Consider the following 14,693-nt stretch of genomic DNA (forward strand, 5'->3'; position numbering starts at 1 on the left):
ATGTTGTATATTTTTCTATTTTATATATAATTAGGTGTAAGTATACACCTACCTTTATTTTTATCTTTCAATTTTAATGGTTTATTTCTTGTATGGTGTATATTTTTCCATTTATATTTTTTAAGCCGATCTTTACTATTCTCTCCTTTACATTTCATTTGTTGTTCTAGAGTTTAGTTTTTATTTGAAAATAAATGTAGTTTTAAAATTTTAATATAAATTTATTAATATTATATGATATATGATTCTTTATGTTCTCCATTCTATTTTTTGTAGTTGAAATGTGATTAGATGTATAAGTAATGATGTTTTTATTTTTAAAATATAGAAAATTAAATATTTTTGTAATATGTGTGCACAATTCTGAAAAAACAATTACACTGAAACGGAGAGAGTATATGTATTATATTAAGGTTTTACTTATTGTATTCTTCAATTTTTCATTTATGTGCTACTCCACTCTTTTCTATATGTTTAGGTATATAATGAGTGTTGAGTATTGTTGTTTGCGGTTTTGCATTTGGTTTTGTGACTTGCACTTTTTTATAATTGTGATATAATTTTTGTTAGGGGTTTCCTTCTTTTATATATTATAAAATTTATGTTTTACATTCTTTTAAAACAAAACTGTAGTTTTAAACAATAAAAAATATGATAACAGTTGTTATTTCTTCAATTGATGAATTTTATTTTTTCTTTGTTGTGTCTCATGCTACATTTTTCTAATTTTATCACAATTATTTTCCATAATTGATGTTAATTTTACATTTCTACACTATTTTACATAGGAGAAAAAAATAATATTTTAATAGTGTTTGAAATATTTTTATCCAAAACACTTATATATTAATCCAATATAAAGATAATAATTTGATTTTTTTTTGTGTTAGTTCAAAATCTTTAATCTTCATAAACTCGAAAAATGAGCTGTTTTTAAGTTTACATTTTTTTAATTATCCATATCACAAAAATGAAAATAAATAGATAATATTAGTTTGGTAATAAATTTGAAGTTATTTTTAGCTAACATGTTGCTATTTATTTGTTATAATTTTCAATAGATTAATTGCATATGTTTTGTATATTATTTGAATTTCAAAAATTATTTGTTTCATCCACTTCTTTGTGGTCAATTAAACTAATAATTCCATTTAGGTTTCCTTACTATATCGGTTCCATATAACGTAAAGCATAGAGATATGTGCATCACACTATTTGCAAACCAGTATGTAAGTGATCACTTAGAAAACTGGTTTTCAATAGAACAATAGAAGACGGATACAGCATTTAGCATAGATTGAATTTGTAAGATCTAACTCGTAACATCATATAAATTAGTCAAAAAAAATATCATGTAAATTAGACTGACCCAGGAAAAAATATATTTCAAATGTGTTTGATACTGATGAAAGCATTATTTAATAATTTGACATAAAAAGTTACAGTGTCATATATTGAATGATTCTAATTTTTTTATTGCAATATATGAAAAAGAATATCTTTTTGGACCTATTACCATGCTATACTATAATGAATAGATGTTAATCATGCATGTAACATAAAAGGAACCAAAACTAAGTAGTAACTTATATCCGTTCCTATGAGATAACCTCTATACCATGACCGATCATCATAGTTAGATCGATAAAAAAATGTCACTTATAATATTTAGGCATATATTTATATCTACACAACTTAAAAATGTTATATAGAAATGTGTGAGTGAGTATATAGAAAATATATACATAACATTTTTCTATAGCTAATATGTTTGAGAAAAGTATCAAGCTGCTGTTTCAGATTATGTTGATGTTTATCTCCCAAATAATGCATGTAATAAATCCATACCATCTTCCTTTACACATGTATGATTATTTACACATGTATAATTATTTTTATTAATTAAGATTATTATAGTTATATTAAAGTATACACAATATTTATGTAGTGTATCCGTGGTTTAGGAATATCATCTGTAGGAAAAATTATTCTGAAGTAAAAATAAAACTATATTTAAATTTTGAAATTTTTATTTCCAATAATAAATTGTATAGTTATGAGAAATTGTGCACTTCAAAATTTAAGTGACATATAACTATAACTATTCAAAAATATTCTTAACATTTTAACCAAAACAAATTATACAAAATATACAACCTGGGCATTTTAACCTGGACCCGACGACCCGAACCGGAACCGACCCAAAAATATCCGACCCGGATCCGGACCGAAAATTTATAAGTACCTTTTGGGTCTAATTTTTTTTGTACCCGAATGGACTTGGAACCGAAAGGAACCGACCCGAATAGACCCGGACCCGAAAAGAACCGATCCGAATAGATCCGACTCGATAAGAACTGATTTGTACCCGACTTAAAAACATGTATATCTAAAACTATAATGTTTTTGTGTTCTATTTTATATATATTATTTTATGATTTAGTTGAAATATCTTTTGTAAACAACATTTGTTATTATTTTGTAATATTGTTTAAGTAATATAAAGCTTTAAAATGTAAAATTTAGAGTTTAAAAATGTTTATGTTAATTATTAATAGTTTCATTTAGGTTATTTTGTAAAATTTTAGATATATATGACAAATATTAACTAAATTTGATAGAATTGGGTATGTCATGTCTTTTTTAGATCTTAAGTACCCGAACCCGACCCGGACCCGATATGGACCCGAAAAATTATGGGTATTTTATGGGTATTTTAATTATAGACCCGAACCGACCCGGACCCGAGAAGAACCGACCCGAACCCGAACCGAAAATTTCTAAGTACCTATTGGGTCTAAATATTTAGGACCCGAAAGACTCGGACCCGAAAGGAACCGGCCCGAACCCGACCCGAAGACCCGAACGCCCATGCCTAATTTAAGTCATAATTTTGTAGACTAAATTCCAAGTAAATTTTTTTTTTATTAGGATATTTGTAATCATAGAAAATATGTATTCTCACATGATAAATTGAATCCAAAATTGACCAAAATATTATTTTCTAAAACCAGTTTATGAGAGCACATTACAAATGAAAAATAAAACACAAACCAAATATAAAATAAACTTTGAAAACAACCACCCGAAACTTGATATATCTTATAAACAATATTTAAACAGACTTGGAATCAAGTAATAAACAATTTTATTATTTTAACCATGTGATGACCCAAAAAAAACAGATATATGAACACTGTGATGACGTAAAAATATATATGTAAATGTACACAGTCTTCAGAACAAATTTAGATTAAGAGATTAAAGTTAATAATAGTATAAACACTCGTTTCACTTTTTTTTTTGACAAAATAAACACTCAATTCACAAAACAAAGATATGAGTTTTAGCCTTTTAGGATATGAAATCTGAACATATATCTAGAAGGAAAGAAGCATCAAACGGACATGAAAGGATGGTGCTCTTTTGATTGTGGATCGCGGATCTTTGAGTACATCAAACCCATGTGACGGGTCTCCAGACTCTCCACCACTACCACCACCATCACCACCGCTTTGTGATGCGATCCTTGAAATTTTCCTTCAGCTTAATCTTCTCAAAGATATACTGCTTCTCTGCCTCAGCCTTGGTTAACCTCTGTATCAGATAGTTACTTGCACATTCTTCTTCAAACCTATCCATTTTCGTAGTAGAATCTTTACAACCTCTCAGCCCCCGTTATGCTTTGTTAGCTTTAAGTTGTAACATGTCTGCATCTGCTAGCTTCAGCCTCGCGATTCTCTCTAGATCATCCATTAATTAAGTTTCTTCGTATGTCTCTATGTCTTCAGCTCTGGTACTTCTTTGGTTTTGTCTTCGAGTTCCTGAACATCTTATCTTCTCCTCAGACACCGTTTTCATTTTACTCTGACTCACACATGCAACAAAACGCAGCGTCTAACTTGACCACTTCAGAAACAGGGTAATGAAAAGGGTTAGACTAAACAGACAAAGTAATATTCAGATCCGATTCTCTCAAACCTGATAGCCACGTAGACCCTGCTGCCTTCTCCGCCACGAGTGTGACACTGGCGGTCGAGAAACACTTCGCTGTTGTGTAGCAACCTCTCAATAGATTCATCCAGAGCCACCATTTCCTACATTGGAGAGTTTTCCTGTCTGCGCCATCAATCTATACATCCGTGTGAATATGCTTAACTGAACGGTCGCAGGCATCCTGATACACCTTCTTCATTCTCAAAGCTCTTCGCACCGTCTAAGTCGATCATGGTAACAGAAAGAGTTAAAAACGAACAATAGTAATATTCATTCATAAATAAACAAAATAACCATACACTTTCAATCAGTATTTTACATTGGAAAACATTACTACTAATTTGCCAGCTGTTGTTTCTACCAACCCACCGTAAATCTTCTCAAGAAGCTTCTGACAATTACATAAAGTTTCGTAGTCGTACATTGTGGACCTACATTTAGTCGAGAAATTAAATCTATGATTCTCGATCACAGTTTGGTTCACATTGTTGAAACACATTCTAACCAAACCCAACAGCTCAGAAGTGCCACTGCATGACCGATACATAGCAAAGTTTCTTTGTTTTGTACGCCTGTTCATTGAGAAATAAAAAAGCTCGGATTAATAATAGACCTTGTATAGTTAAGGCTCCTTGATCTCTTTAAAGTGATTGCATATGTAGATACTAATAAAAAGAGTTCTCGACAATGCCCATTGCAGAGACCTGTAACCATCACAATAAAATAAGGCACTTTGATTTCGTAAATGAGTGAAACATTATTTAGTGAATAATGCAAGCAGAACCTTATTACTTGTTGGTCCTCAGGAAGGGGTTTTGCATTTTTGATTGATTAAGAAGAAGCCCCTGACCTATCGATCTTATTTATGGTGGACACTACACAAATCCCTTTGCCGTTGATGCAATCGCAGCCACAAACGATCTCTGGATCCAGTTCAGCATTATACAAAAATCTCAGGTTGCTCTTATTCCGCCTCTGTCTTATCTCCTCATACTTCCAAGTCCAATGTTCCCGGGACGTAATCTTTTACACCTTCCCCTCATCTGAATACAATATGTGTGAAAGAGAAAAGAGTCAAAAACTCAAAAAGAATAAATGATCTCATGTGTAATCACACTCACAATAGAGGTTCCTGAGCCCACAGTTAGCTTCAAAATCTTCATATAAGTGGAACTTTGATCAGCAACTTTGTAGATGTTCTTGATTTTCCTCGCATATTAATTCCTGAGGATGTAAGTAGTTGTCGGTTTGATGTGAGGTTGGTATCGTGGAGCCCGATTTGATGATCTGAAGCTTTGCATCACTGTTCACTGTCGCAAAGGATTTGAATTATTGTTTTAAAATATTGAATCTGATGGCAACAAAGATTTAGAAATCAGAACTCATACCAGCTCTTCAATAAGAACCAGGGTGTTTCCACCCTCCAAGTGGATTACGGGAACTTAGATCCATCTCAGATAACCCTGAGATGTCGCCAGGAAAACATAGAAAATGGAGAATTGCTGTTGAATTTTTCCGATCGCATCGCCAGAGAAACAGAGGGAGTTGGAGCGATCATTTGGAAAGAATAAAGGAGATAATTTAATGAGTAGTAGTGGTGGAGGTGAATTAACTACATGGAAAGGAAGAGTTACAACGTCTTATTTTCTGGATTGAAAAGGAGGTGAAGTTGAGGAGACGCGTGCAGTGAATGGAAAAGTTCTTGCCGTCGGCAAATTTGGTCTTAGGAATAGATGGGCTTGTTTTAAATTGTTAGATTTCAGTTATTATTAGTCCATGGTTTCTTGCAGAAATTTGGCCCGCTATCTTATCTGTGACATGTCAGAAAACTCAATTCTAATTGGTCAATTTTTTTATCTGACGTGGATAACCTAACTATTGAGGATATTCAACTTTTAGTATTGTATAGATAAAACTATTAAGAGGATAAACAAGTTGCGCACAAATGTGACAGTTATAGCCCTTGATGCGCATACACATAAAGACGCATGCGATAGTAACAACATGTGGACTTTTTCTTTATCAGCTCTACCTCTCTTATCTATACTATCACATATATACACATCATAACAACATTCCTTTATGGAAACAATATTCTGCAACTGGTGGAGAGAGTATCGAGATGGTCTTAGTCGATAACAATGTAAGTTTCATTCAATTGTTGCTTATACCATGGTTAGTACTGTTTTTATTTGTATTATTTGCTTTGGGTATCTAATATTAATTTTTCAAAAACTTTTATCACAGGGTGATAAGATTCATGCGACTCTTAAGAAAGATTTAGTTTGCCATTTTGATCCATTTTTAGATTAGGAATTTTTTTTTGTTACCGACAGTTACTAAAACTTCAGTTAGATCAAAACAAAAATATGCCAGTACACATACTTGCGCTTTACATAACTGATACAGCCCAATTTTAATATTTTCTAAAAAGGGGCCATAATGTTGCAAACAAAAGATGATCCAGCGCTATTAAAATCTTCTCGGACATTTGTGTATATGCAATAATAAGCACTGGAATGTGTTATATGTTTTACATTAACAAATTATACATAATTTATCATATTTATTATTCAATTGTATTTATTTAGAATATTTGTTATGAAACCGAGTGATTGTTTCGAAACTAAAGAAGAAGATGCTCATTCCGTGCAACATGCGGATCTCAATCTAGTAATATATTTATAATTTTTAAGCGTATATAATTGTTTTCTTAATATATATTTCCGCCCCCGGTCTAAAATAGTTTTGGCTTTGCCACTGCTTTTAGATGTCTTTGTATATAACACAATAATTATTTTTTTTTACAAAAAAAAATAAAATCACAGTGATTATGTAATTAAGGGTAAACCAATATATGGAATATTCATGTGATTAATGTACGAGGCATCCTCTTATACATTAAAAGAGAAGTTACTTTAGTGATTTCTGCTGACGTGGCAATCACAAAGAGTTTCTCAGAAAAATTCTTATAATTCTATTGGTTGATTTTTTAGAATTTTCTTTTTCTTTTTGTTTTATTCACTCGCGTATGAGAAGTGGAAAACACCGTCGTATTTTTTCGAATTTTCTTCTTTTTTTTTTATTCAATCGCGCATCAGATAAGTTTGAAACCGATGAAGACGGTCCGAGCAGATGAGTTTGCTTCTCGACACTCTGAAGACTCAATCAGATCAATGGCGGCAAGAAGCGACGAGCAGATGAGTTTCCTTCTCTCCACCATCGATCAGATCGACGAGGTGAAGTTTGTCGATACTCTGTTAATATACAGAGTTTTTGGTTTCTCTGATTGGATTCGATAGCGATTAGCGTCAGCTGAGATTGAATTGAGATTTACTCTCGAACCGATTTAATTTGTAAGATAGAAACTACGATCTGCTTATTAACATTTTGATACTTTGTATCTAACTGAGTGATTAACCTGCAAAGATCGAAAGGTTGAAGAAGCTACATACATAATCGTTAAACAACTTCGTTGACCAGGTATTATTAACTTTTGAAGTTTTTCTACCTATCTGTTTCTTGCTATTGAGTTATTGATTCTCTTAAACTGGTTTAACATTCAGCTTGAGCATCGAACTAATTGCCACTGAAGAGAAGTATTTTTGCGGGCTGTCTCCTGATGTGAACCTCTGAAGAAGGAATGTAAGATTCTCTTCTCCTTACTAACTCAACAAGCATTTAGACAGTGATAGATTGGTTTGTGATTCAGGCTGTGGAAAATTACTGAGATTTTCAAGTTTGGATTTCGGTTTCATTAGCAAGATTAAGAGCTTCACATTACTTATTTAGTCAGTCTGTTGCAAACCTAATTGCAGGTCCCTTTATATTCTTTGCACTGGTTATAAATAGCCAGGCGCTTGAAGATTATGTATGTAGCTTTGGTTCCCACATTTTCACTAGCTGAGATGAAGCTGAGAATGAGGTAATATTTGGGTCCTATCTTCTTAATTAGCTTTAACTATCTTAGGAGAGAAAATATGTCTTTAGCCTATTTAGAAAAGCCCAAAATTATTGTCGATATAGTTAAGCCCATATATATAGCTAGGAGGATAATAATTAGATATTTAGTTTAAACTTGCGCAAGATTGTTAACTAATACAAATATTAATAATTTTCCTTATTATTCACACGGTAAACTTATGCCGGTTGATATCATATTTATTACATTACTTGCGCAAGTTAAAATCATATCATATGCAAATCACTTTTTGACAATACACATTTATATATTTCTTTAAACGATTTCATTATTTATTAGGGGTCATTAATATGAGAAATAAATCGACTTTATATATATAGGAGACACCCAATGTCTTAAAATACAAACATTCTGCTCTTACAAGAACAATGGCAATGGTGCGAGCCTCCAAAAATATTGTTTCTTATGTTAGAGAATTAAAACCCCGTAAAGATACGTCGCGTATTAAAGTTAAGATTGTTCGGTTGTGGAGAAACTATAACAAAGAATCAGAAAACACCATTGCAATGGTTTTTGTTGATAAAGAAGTAAGTATAAATCACACAAATGCATTTTTTTGGAGGCATGGTTTATTATTCATTTCGAGATATATACTTATTCTGCGTTTATAAAACTCTTATCATTTATAGAGTACTGACGCATAACTTTTATATGAACAATCAGGGGATAAGAATTCATGCTTCAGTTGGTGAACAACTCATCAAAAAATTCGATGACAAGCTACGCGAGGGAGATGCGATTGTCGTCCAGTTGTTCAAAGTGTACGATGCTATTGGTGAATACAGTACAACGCCACATCCGTACAAAATTAGATTCTTTCAAACAACATTTGTTGGAAAAACTGATGATTTTCCAAGTGCACTTCCCGAAAATTATTTCGCGGACTTCTTCGATATTCTTGGTGGAAATCTTGATCATTGCTGTTTGGTTGGTGAGTCAGTTTCTTACACAGTTAAAGAGTCTGTCACTTTTGTTATACTTGTTCCTGATTTGACGCTTGTTTTTGTTATGTAGATGTGGTTGGCCAAATAGTTAATTTCGGGTCTCTGGAATACAAAATAATAAAAGGAAAGGATAACATGAGGCTCTTGATTGAGTTGCGTGACCCAAAGTAAGATTAAGTTTTTTATCTTTTCCTTAATTTGCTAGCTAAACATCTATAATATGTATTTTAACTTAAGTTTATATTATACAGTAATGTGAAGATGATGTGTACTCTGTGGAGTTGTTATGCTAAACAAGTATACGATTACAGTATGAGTAACATGTCCACGATGATTATTTGTGTTATCAGGTTCTGTTCTGTTAAAGAGTGAAAAGGTATATAATGTTGTTTTTATTTGTGTCAAATTATTACTCGCATAACATATTAATAAGATCAAAATAATTTGTAGGTTCTTACTCCATATCTAGCGAGTATAATTTAACCCATATTTTGCTCAACCCAACACTTGAATTTATTGAGGAGTTCAACACATCTAGATCTTTTTTTAATTTGTGAACGTCATTTTTAACTGAAACGTTTTTAAATGTTTTGAATTTTCTTATGCCCGGGCCGGTCACCTAGTTTGAAGTAAAAGTCTATGGAGAAATTCACAGATTAAAAATACAGAATACCTTTAAGGAAAACAATATATTTAGGTTATTCATTCCCTACTCCTCGACACCATCACCTTCACTTCCTCTTCATTCACATCCAGTGAATGAATTACCTCAGCTCTATAGACATAAAACTTAACCACAACCAAGAAGAAGACGAAGTTAAAAAAATTAAGAAGCGCAAAGAACAAGTAATAATAATCCAACCTAGACTCATTAAGATTGTTCAAAATCCATCCTCTTCCTCGTTCCTTCGTTATATTGGATACCGTCGACAACAAGAAACTGCTCAAGAAATTCCCCATCCCTAAACTCGTTAACGAATACGATGTCCCTAGACTTTTCATGCTCTCAGGAGCTTGATCATAGAAAAATTCTAGCTTTGCAACTTCTAAGAAAGCATCAGCCACGCCCATTAACACGAATTGAGGAAGCAAAACGAAGATTGTCAATGGTGGTTTAACCCCTTTTGGTTGATGAGTCCATGATCAGCAGCAACTTTGAGTCTATACCTGTTACAAAATAAAATGCCAAAAAGAACAAAAGAGTAAGGCCACTAATGCAAAGAAAATATGGAATTACTAAAAAAACTACTCTATAATGACATGATTTTTTGTATATGTAATCACTAAATTCATATATGCCCTATTTATAACACACTATAAGAAAACAATCTCATTCCAGACCGAACTTCCGGATATGTCTAACGTCTAATCCATGGTTTCGAACAAACTTTTGATAAAATTTAAGTCCGGGAAATCTTTTTAAAAGATTGTTATCCAACGAATTTGACAGTAACTTTATTGTAGTGTAAGTTTAAATATTTATCTTAAATTTTCATGCTTATCTTAAATTTTCGTAATACCTTTCGGTGAAACATGCGACTGCCATAAGGAGGATGAGGAAGACAATACCAATTCCCATTCGTTGAAGCAAAGTAATGCCTCTTGGATTCCCGGTGAATTTTCGAGTTATCTTGACAAAGACTCGATCATATAAGACAATGGAGACGAGAATTGAGACTGTGACAAAGGCGGAGAGACTCGCTGGAGGGATGCTGAAGTTTCGGGCGATCCTTGCGTTTAGAGTGGTTCCTTGTTTGACAAACAAAGTGTTGACTTGAGCGACCATTGCGCTTGGGACAAAAGTTGCAAACATGGCAGGTAACATATTTAGCATTTGTTTTGTTTCTTCGACTTCTGTGATTGTACAAAGATTCCACTGATCTGTTGTTCCTGTTTTGAGTGAAGCTCTGTCTAAGAATCTGCAAGAAAGTTCATTGATGAATCTCAAAATGAGTATCTAATGAATATATAATACTAATTGTTTCAACGTAATTTAATTAAATAGTTAATAAATTGAATCAATTAGAAAATAACATGTTGAATATGACTCTCAACTTTTTCTGAGTATTTCAAACAATAACTCTTTTATATATCTTCAGTTTTTCCTTTTAGATTTCCTTATTTTTAATTAGTTTGATATTCTCTAAGAACCATGCAATGAGGGTGCTCTTATTGTATTTTATGATGTTTGACAAACAAAAAATATGAATCTTACCTAAATAAATATTCACAATACCTTAGACTCTTAGTGGACTGAATCGGAAAGGCGCCTTTCCGCTCATATTCCATTGAAGGCAGCTCGTGCAATTGTGTGTGGTCGCGTGCCATTGGGGCATTGGCTTTGCGAAATGAAGCCACAATGACTCGAGTCATCTTTATGAAAGGGCTTCCCGTGGGGAGTTTATGGCGGTAAAAAGGAGTGCCCAATAAGAAAACAAAGATGGAAATAGCAAGTCCCAAAGTTGGAATCCCATAACCCCAGCCCCAGCCCACGTTATCTTGAACATATACAAGAACTGTATTGGCGAAGAGAGTGCCAAAGAAGATGCTAAACATCCACCAATTGAAGAATGACATTTTCTGAATCTTCTCCTTTGGGTCGGTCTCGTCAAACTGATCGGCTCCTATGGTAGAAATGTTCGCTTTTGTACCGCCTGTACCAATGGCTAATGTGTATAATGCTCCAAAGAAAACCGCTAACTGTAGAACAGAAGCCTTTTCGCAGTCTTCAGCATTAGCCATAGAACATTCAGGTGGTTTGAGTCCCGGTATGGATACTGATAACGTTAACACCAACATCCCCTGAAATTGATAAATGATTAAACCGGTTAGTTCAGGGCTGGGAGGGTTACCGAATCATTTAGCCTTCCTGATTCATAATGACTAATGAGAAAGATATTGATTTTCCCGTGCATATAGACCAAGTAGTTTAATATTTTATGTATCTTCTAAGCTAGTATCTTTGTTTCGTAATGGTTAGAGAAAAGAAAATATACGTACCAAAAAATAGATAGTAGAAGAGATGACGAAAGTGCGGTAGCGACCAAGATGAGCGTCCGCGACATAAGCACCCAAGATGGGAGTCAGATAAACTGTCCCAACCCAGTTGGTCACATTATTCGACGACTTGACCGTGCCTTGGTGCAATTTGGTTGTCATGTAAATCACTAGGTTGCTCGATATCCCGTAATATGCCATCCTCTCAAATGCCTCGTACACTTTTTTATAACATAACATTAATTAATACGAGGAACATTTTAATAATGCATGAGAGAGTGCACTTCAAAGTAGGAAAAATTTGAAAAAAATAGATTGTTTCACTTAGTAATTTTTATGCTAAATAGCTATATCATTTAATGTAAAAAAAAACAACTTTCACGTACATATTACAAACTGAGATTTTGAGAGGTAAAGACAATTTAATAATTTAGAGTATGGAAGTTTGGCCAAGCACATATTTTCAAATTTGAACGTAAAAGTTACTTTATATCAAAAAAAAAAGTTACTTCATATCGGGTTTTCTTACAAAAGAAAACAGAAACAAAATAATTTAATGGGATGTTGTCATGTTGATGACCTCAAATATGTTCCATATATTTTCTTAATGAGGTAAAGATAAGATACGGTACCACTTTTTACTTTATCTTGTAACCACTGAAAAGCTCCAAGACTCATGTGGTAGTATTAATTTCTTTTTTTGCAACCAAAATGTGAAGTATGAGGCGGTATTAATTTCCTTTTTAAAAATATTTAAGAGACCTAGATTATATGAAGCCGTTAAGGTTAACGCATAATAATAATCAACTAGGTGATCACCCGCACCCTGCGCGGAGTGAGGAAACTTAAAGAAATTATAAGTTTGAATATATAGATATTAGAAATGTAAAAGTCATAGATACAAATATTACATGTTATTTATATTAAGGGATTCAACGAAATTGTGGATATGTAAATAAAGTAAGCTTCAAAGTTTTTTAAAACTTGTGTTATTTGTTTTGTGTGATTGAAGTATAGTTCGAGAAAATGAATCTATAAGAGTAAACAAAAACTTATATAAAATTAATTATGAAATAAAGATAAAACGAAATATATGCAATATAATTATTGTTTTCAGAAAATAAAATATGAATATAAGATAAAACGAAACATAGGCGATAAAATAAAATAAAATGTGAAAGCATATCCTATATAATAAGGAAACAAAATAAATAAAAAACTAAGAAAACTACGACTGCTGTGAAAAGTGTCTTCAAAACTCTTCGTTTACAATCCTATAAAGTCCGCCATTGGTTTACTTCTGGTTTTGTTAATGATGATTTAGAAAGAGTGATGTGGTGAGGAGCTGTGTTGCAGACACTGCGTATTTATATAGAGTTTTAATGATGAAAACAAATAGCCAAAATTATAGTCACAAATATTTACTAATTAATATTTCTATACTTGCCGTACAATTTACTTTAAAACTGATCTTTTCACATGTTTTTTAAAAAAAGCGCAGCTCTCAAATTAGGCAAAATTTGGATCTTGAATCGTATATGGAAACGTGTTTCTCAACGACTATAACTAAGGTAAATTACTTGATGGTTTTAAAAATTCATTTAGTGAAGATTATGAATTGATTATAAACTTGATAAATAGTACTGTACAGCAAGGTTTGCATTATGGCGAAAGAGAATATTCAGTATCCATATTCTTAGGTAATCCCAAATAAATTTAATTTGTAAAATAAAGAAATCTGAGGAAATAAAGTTAGCTGATAGCATTAATATGTTTGTAGTATCTGACCAAATATTCACATTCCCTATAGCTTATAAATTACAAATATTTATACCAGAAATAAGAAATTAATTCAAACCATATAGAAACAACTTAAATTTGGGACGTATAAAATAAGGAAATCTGAGGAAGTAAACCTTGTCAATCTAAATATTAAACTGTTTGTAGGCCAAGGGAAAAATATTGACTTGATTTTCAAAATCAACGGAAGAAAATCAATTATGAATTGATTCCACACTTGACTCCAGAATTTAAGATCTGAACTGGCCAAATCTTTGATTTTCTTCCGATGATTTTGATAATTAATAATTTGATTGTATCAAATATTATGAATTGTTTACGAAAATTTAATGTATTTTCCTAAATTACTGTCGATTTTAATTGCTTTTCTAACTAAGATTAATAATTTTGAACATATATGTAGTTTCAAATATTCCATAGTTTTATGATTGGTCGAAATATTGCATAGATTTATGCATAACTTGATCATGATCTTCGAAATATTAAAATAAAAAAAAATTGATTTTAAAGAATTCTTATTTTTATATTGTTCACTTCATAGCTTTGTTATAAATATTTTTAAAGCAATATATTACATGGTTGAGAATTTTTTTCCGAATCTGATGTAAAAATGTTGCACTTAGTCTTTCACAAAATCAAACGATCTCTTCAACGAATATCTATCACAGTATTTTGAAAAAGAGTATTGAATTAAATATTGTTCACTTCATAAATCTGTTATGTTTTTTTAAGCAATATATGATCTAGTCACGCAAATTTAATGTAAAAATATCTTCTGTTGCAAAAAGTATGTATAAATCAACGATGGACAACATGTATTCGTAATAACTTTGACGTGATAAAACCGTATTCAAATAACAATTATGCAATATGGTTTACAGAGTCTATATGAGTCTGTAAATGTTCTTGCTGTAAAAAAATAAAAAATAACAACTATGCAATATCCGTTAAATCCCTTATATAGGAAACTCCTC

At 32.0% G+C, this 14,693-nt stretch overlaps 1 pseudogene; it reads right to left on the reverse strand.

Annotated features, from left to right (window-relative positions):
- Positions 1–5,961: 5,961 nt before the first annotated feature.
- LOC106399074 lies at positions 5,962–12,596 on the reverse strand (annotated as a pseudogene).
- Between the last annotated feature and the right edge of the window lie 2,097 nt (positions 12,597–14,693).

The sequence above is a fragment of the Brassica napus genome, chromosome A9, assembly GCF_020379485.1.
Source record: "Brassica napus cultivar Da-Ae chromosome A9, Da-Ae, whole genome shotgun sequence".
Taxonomy (NCBI): domain Eukaryota; kingdom Viridiplantae; phylum Streptophyta; class Magnoliopsida; order Brassicales; family Brassicaceae; genus Brassica; species Brassica napus.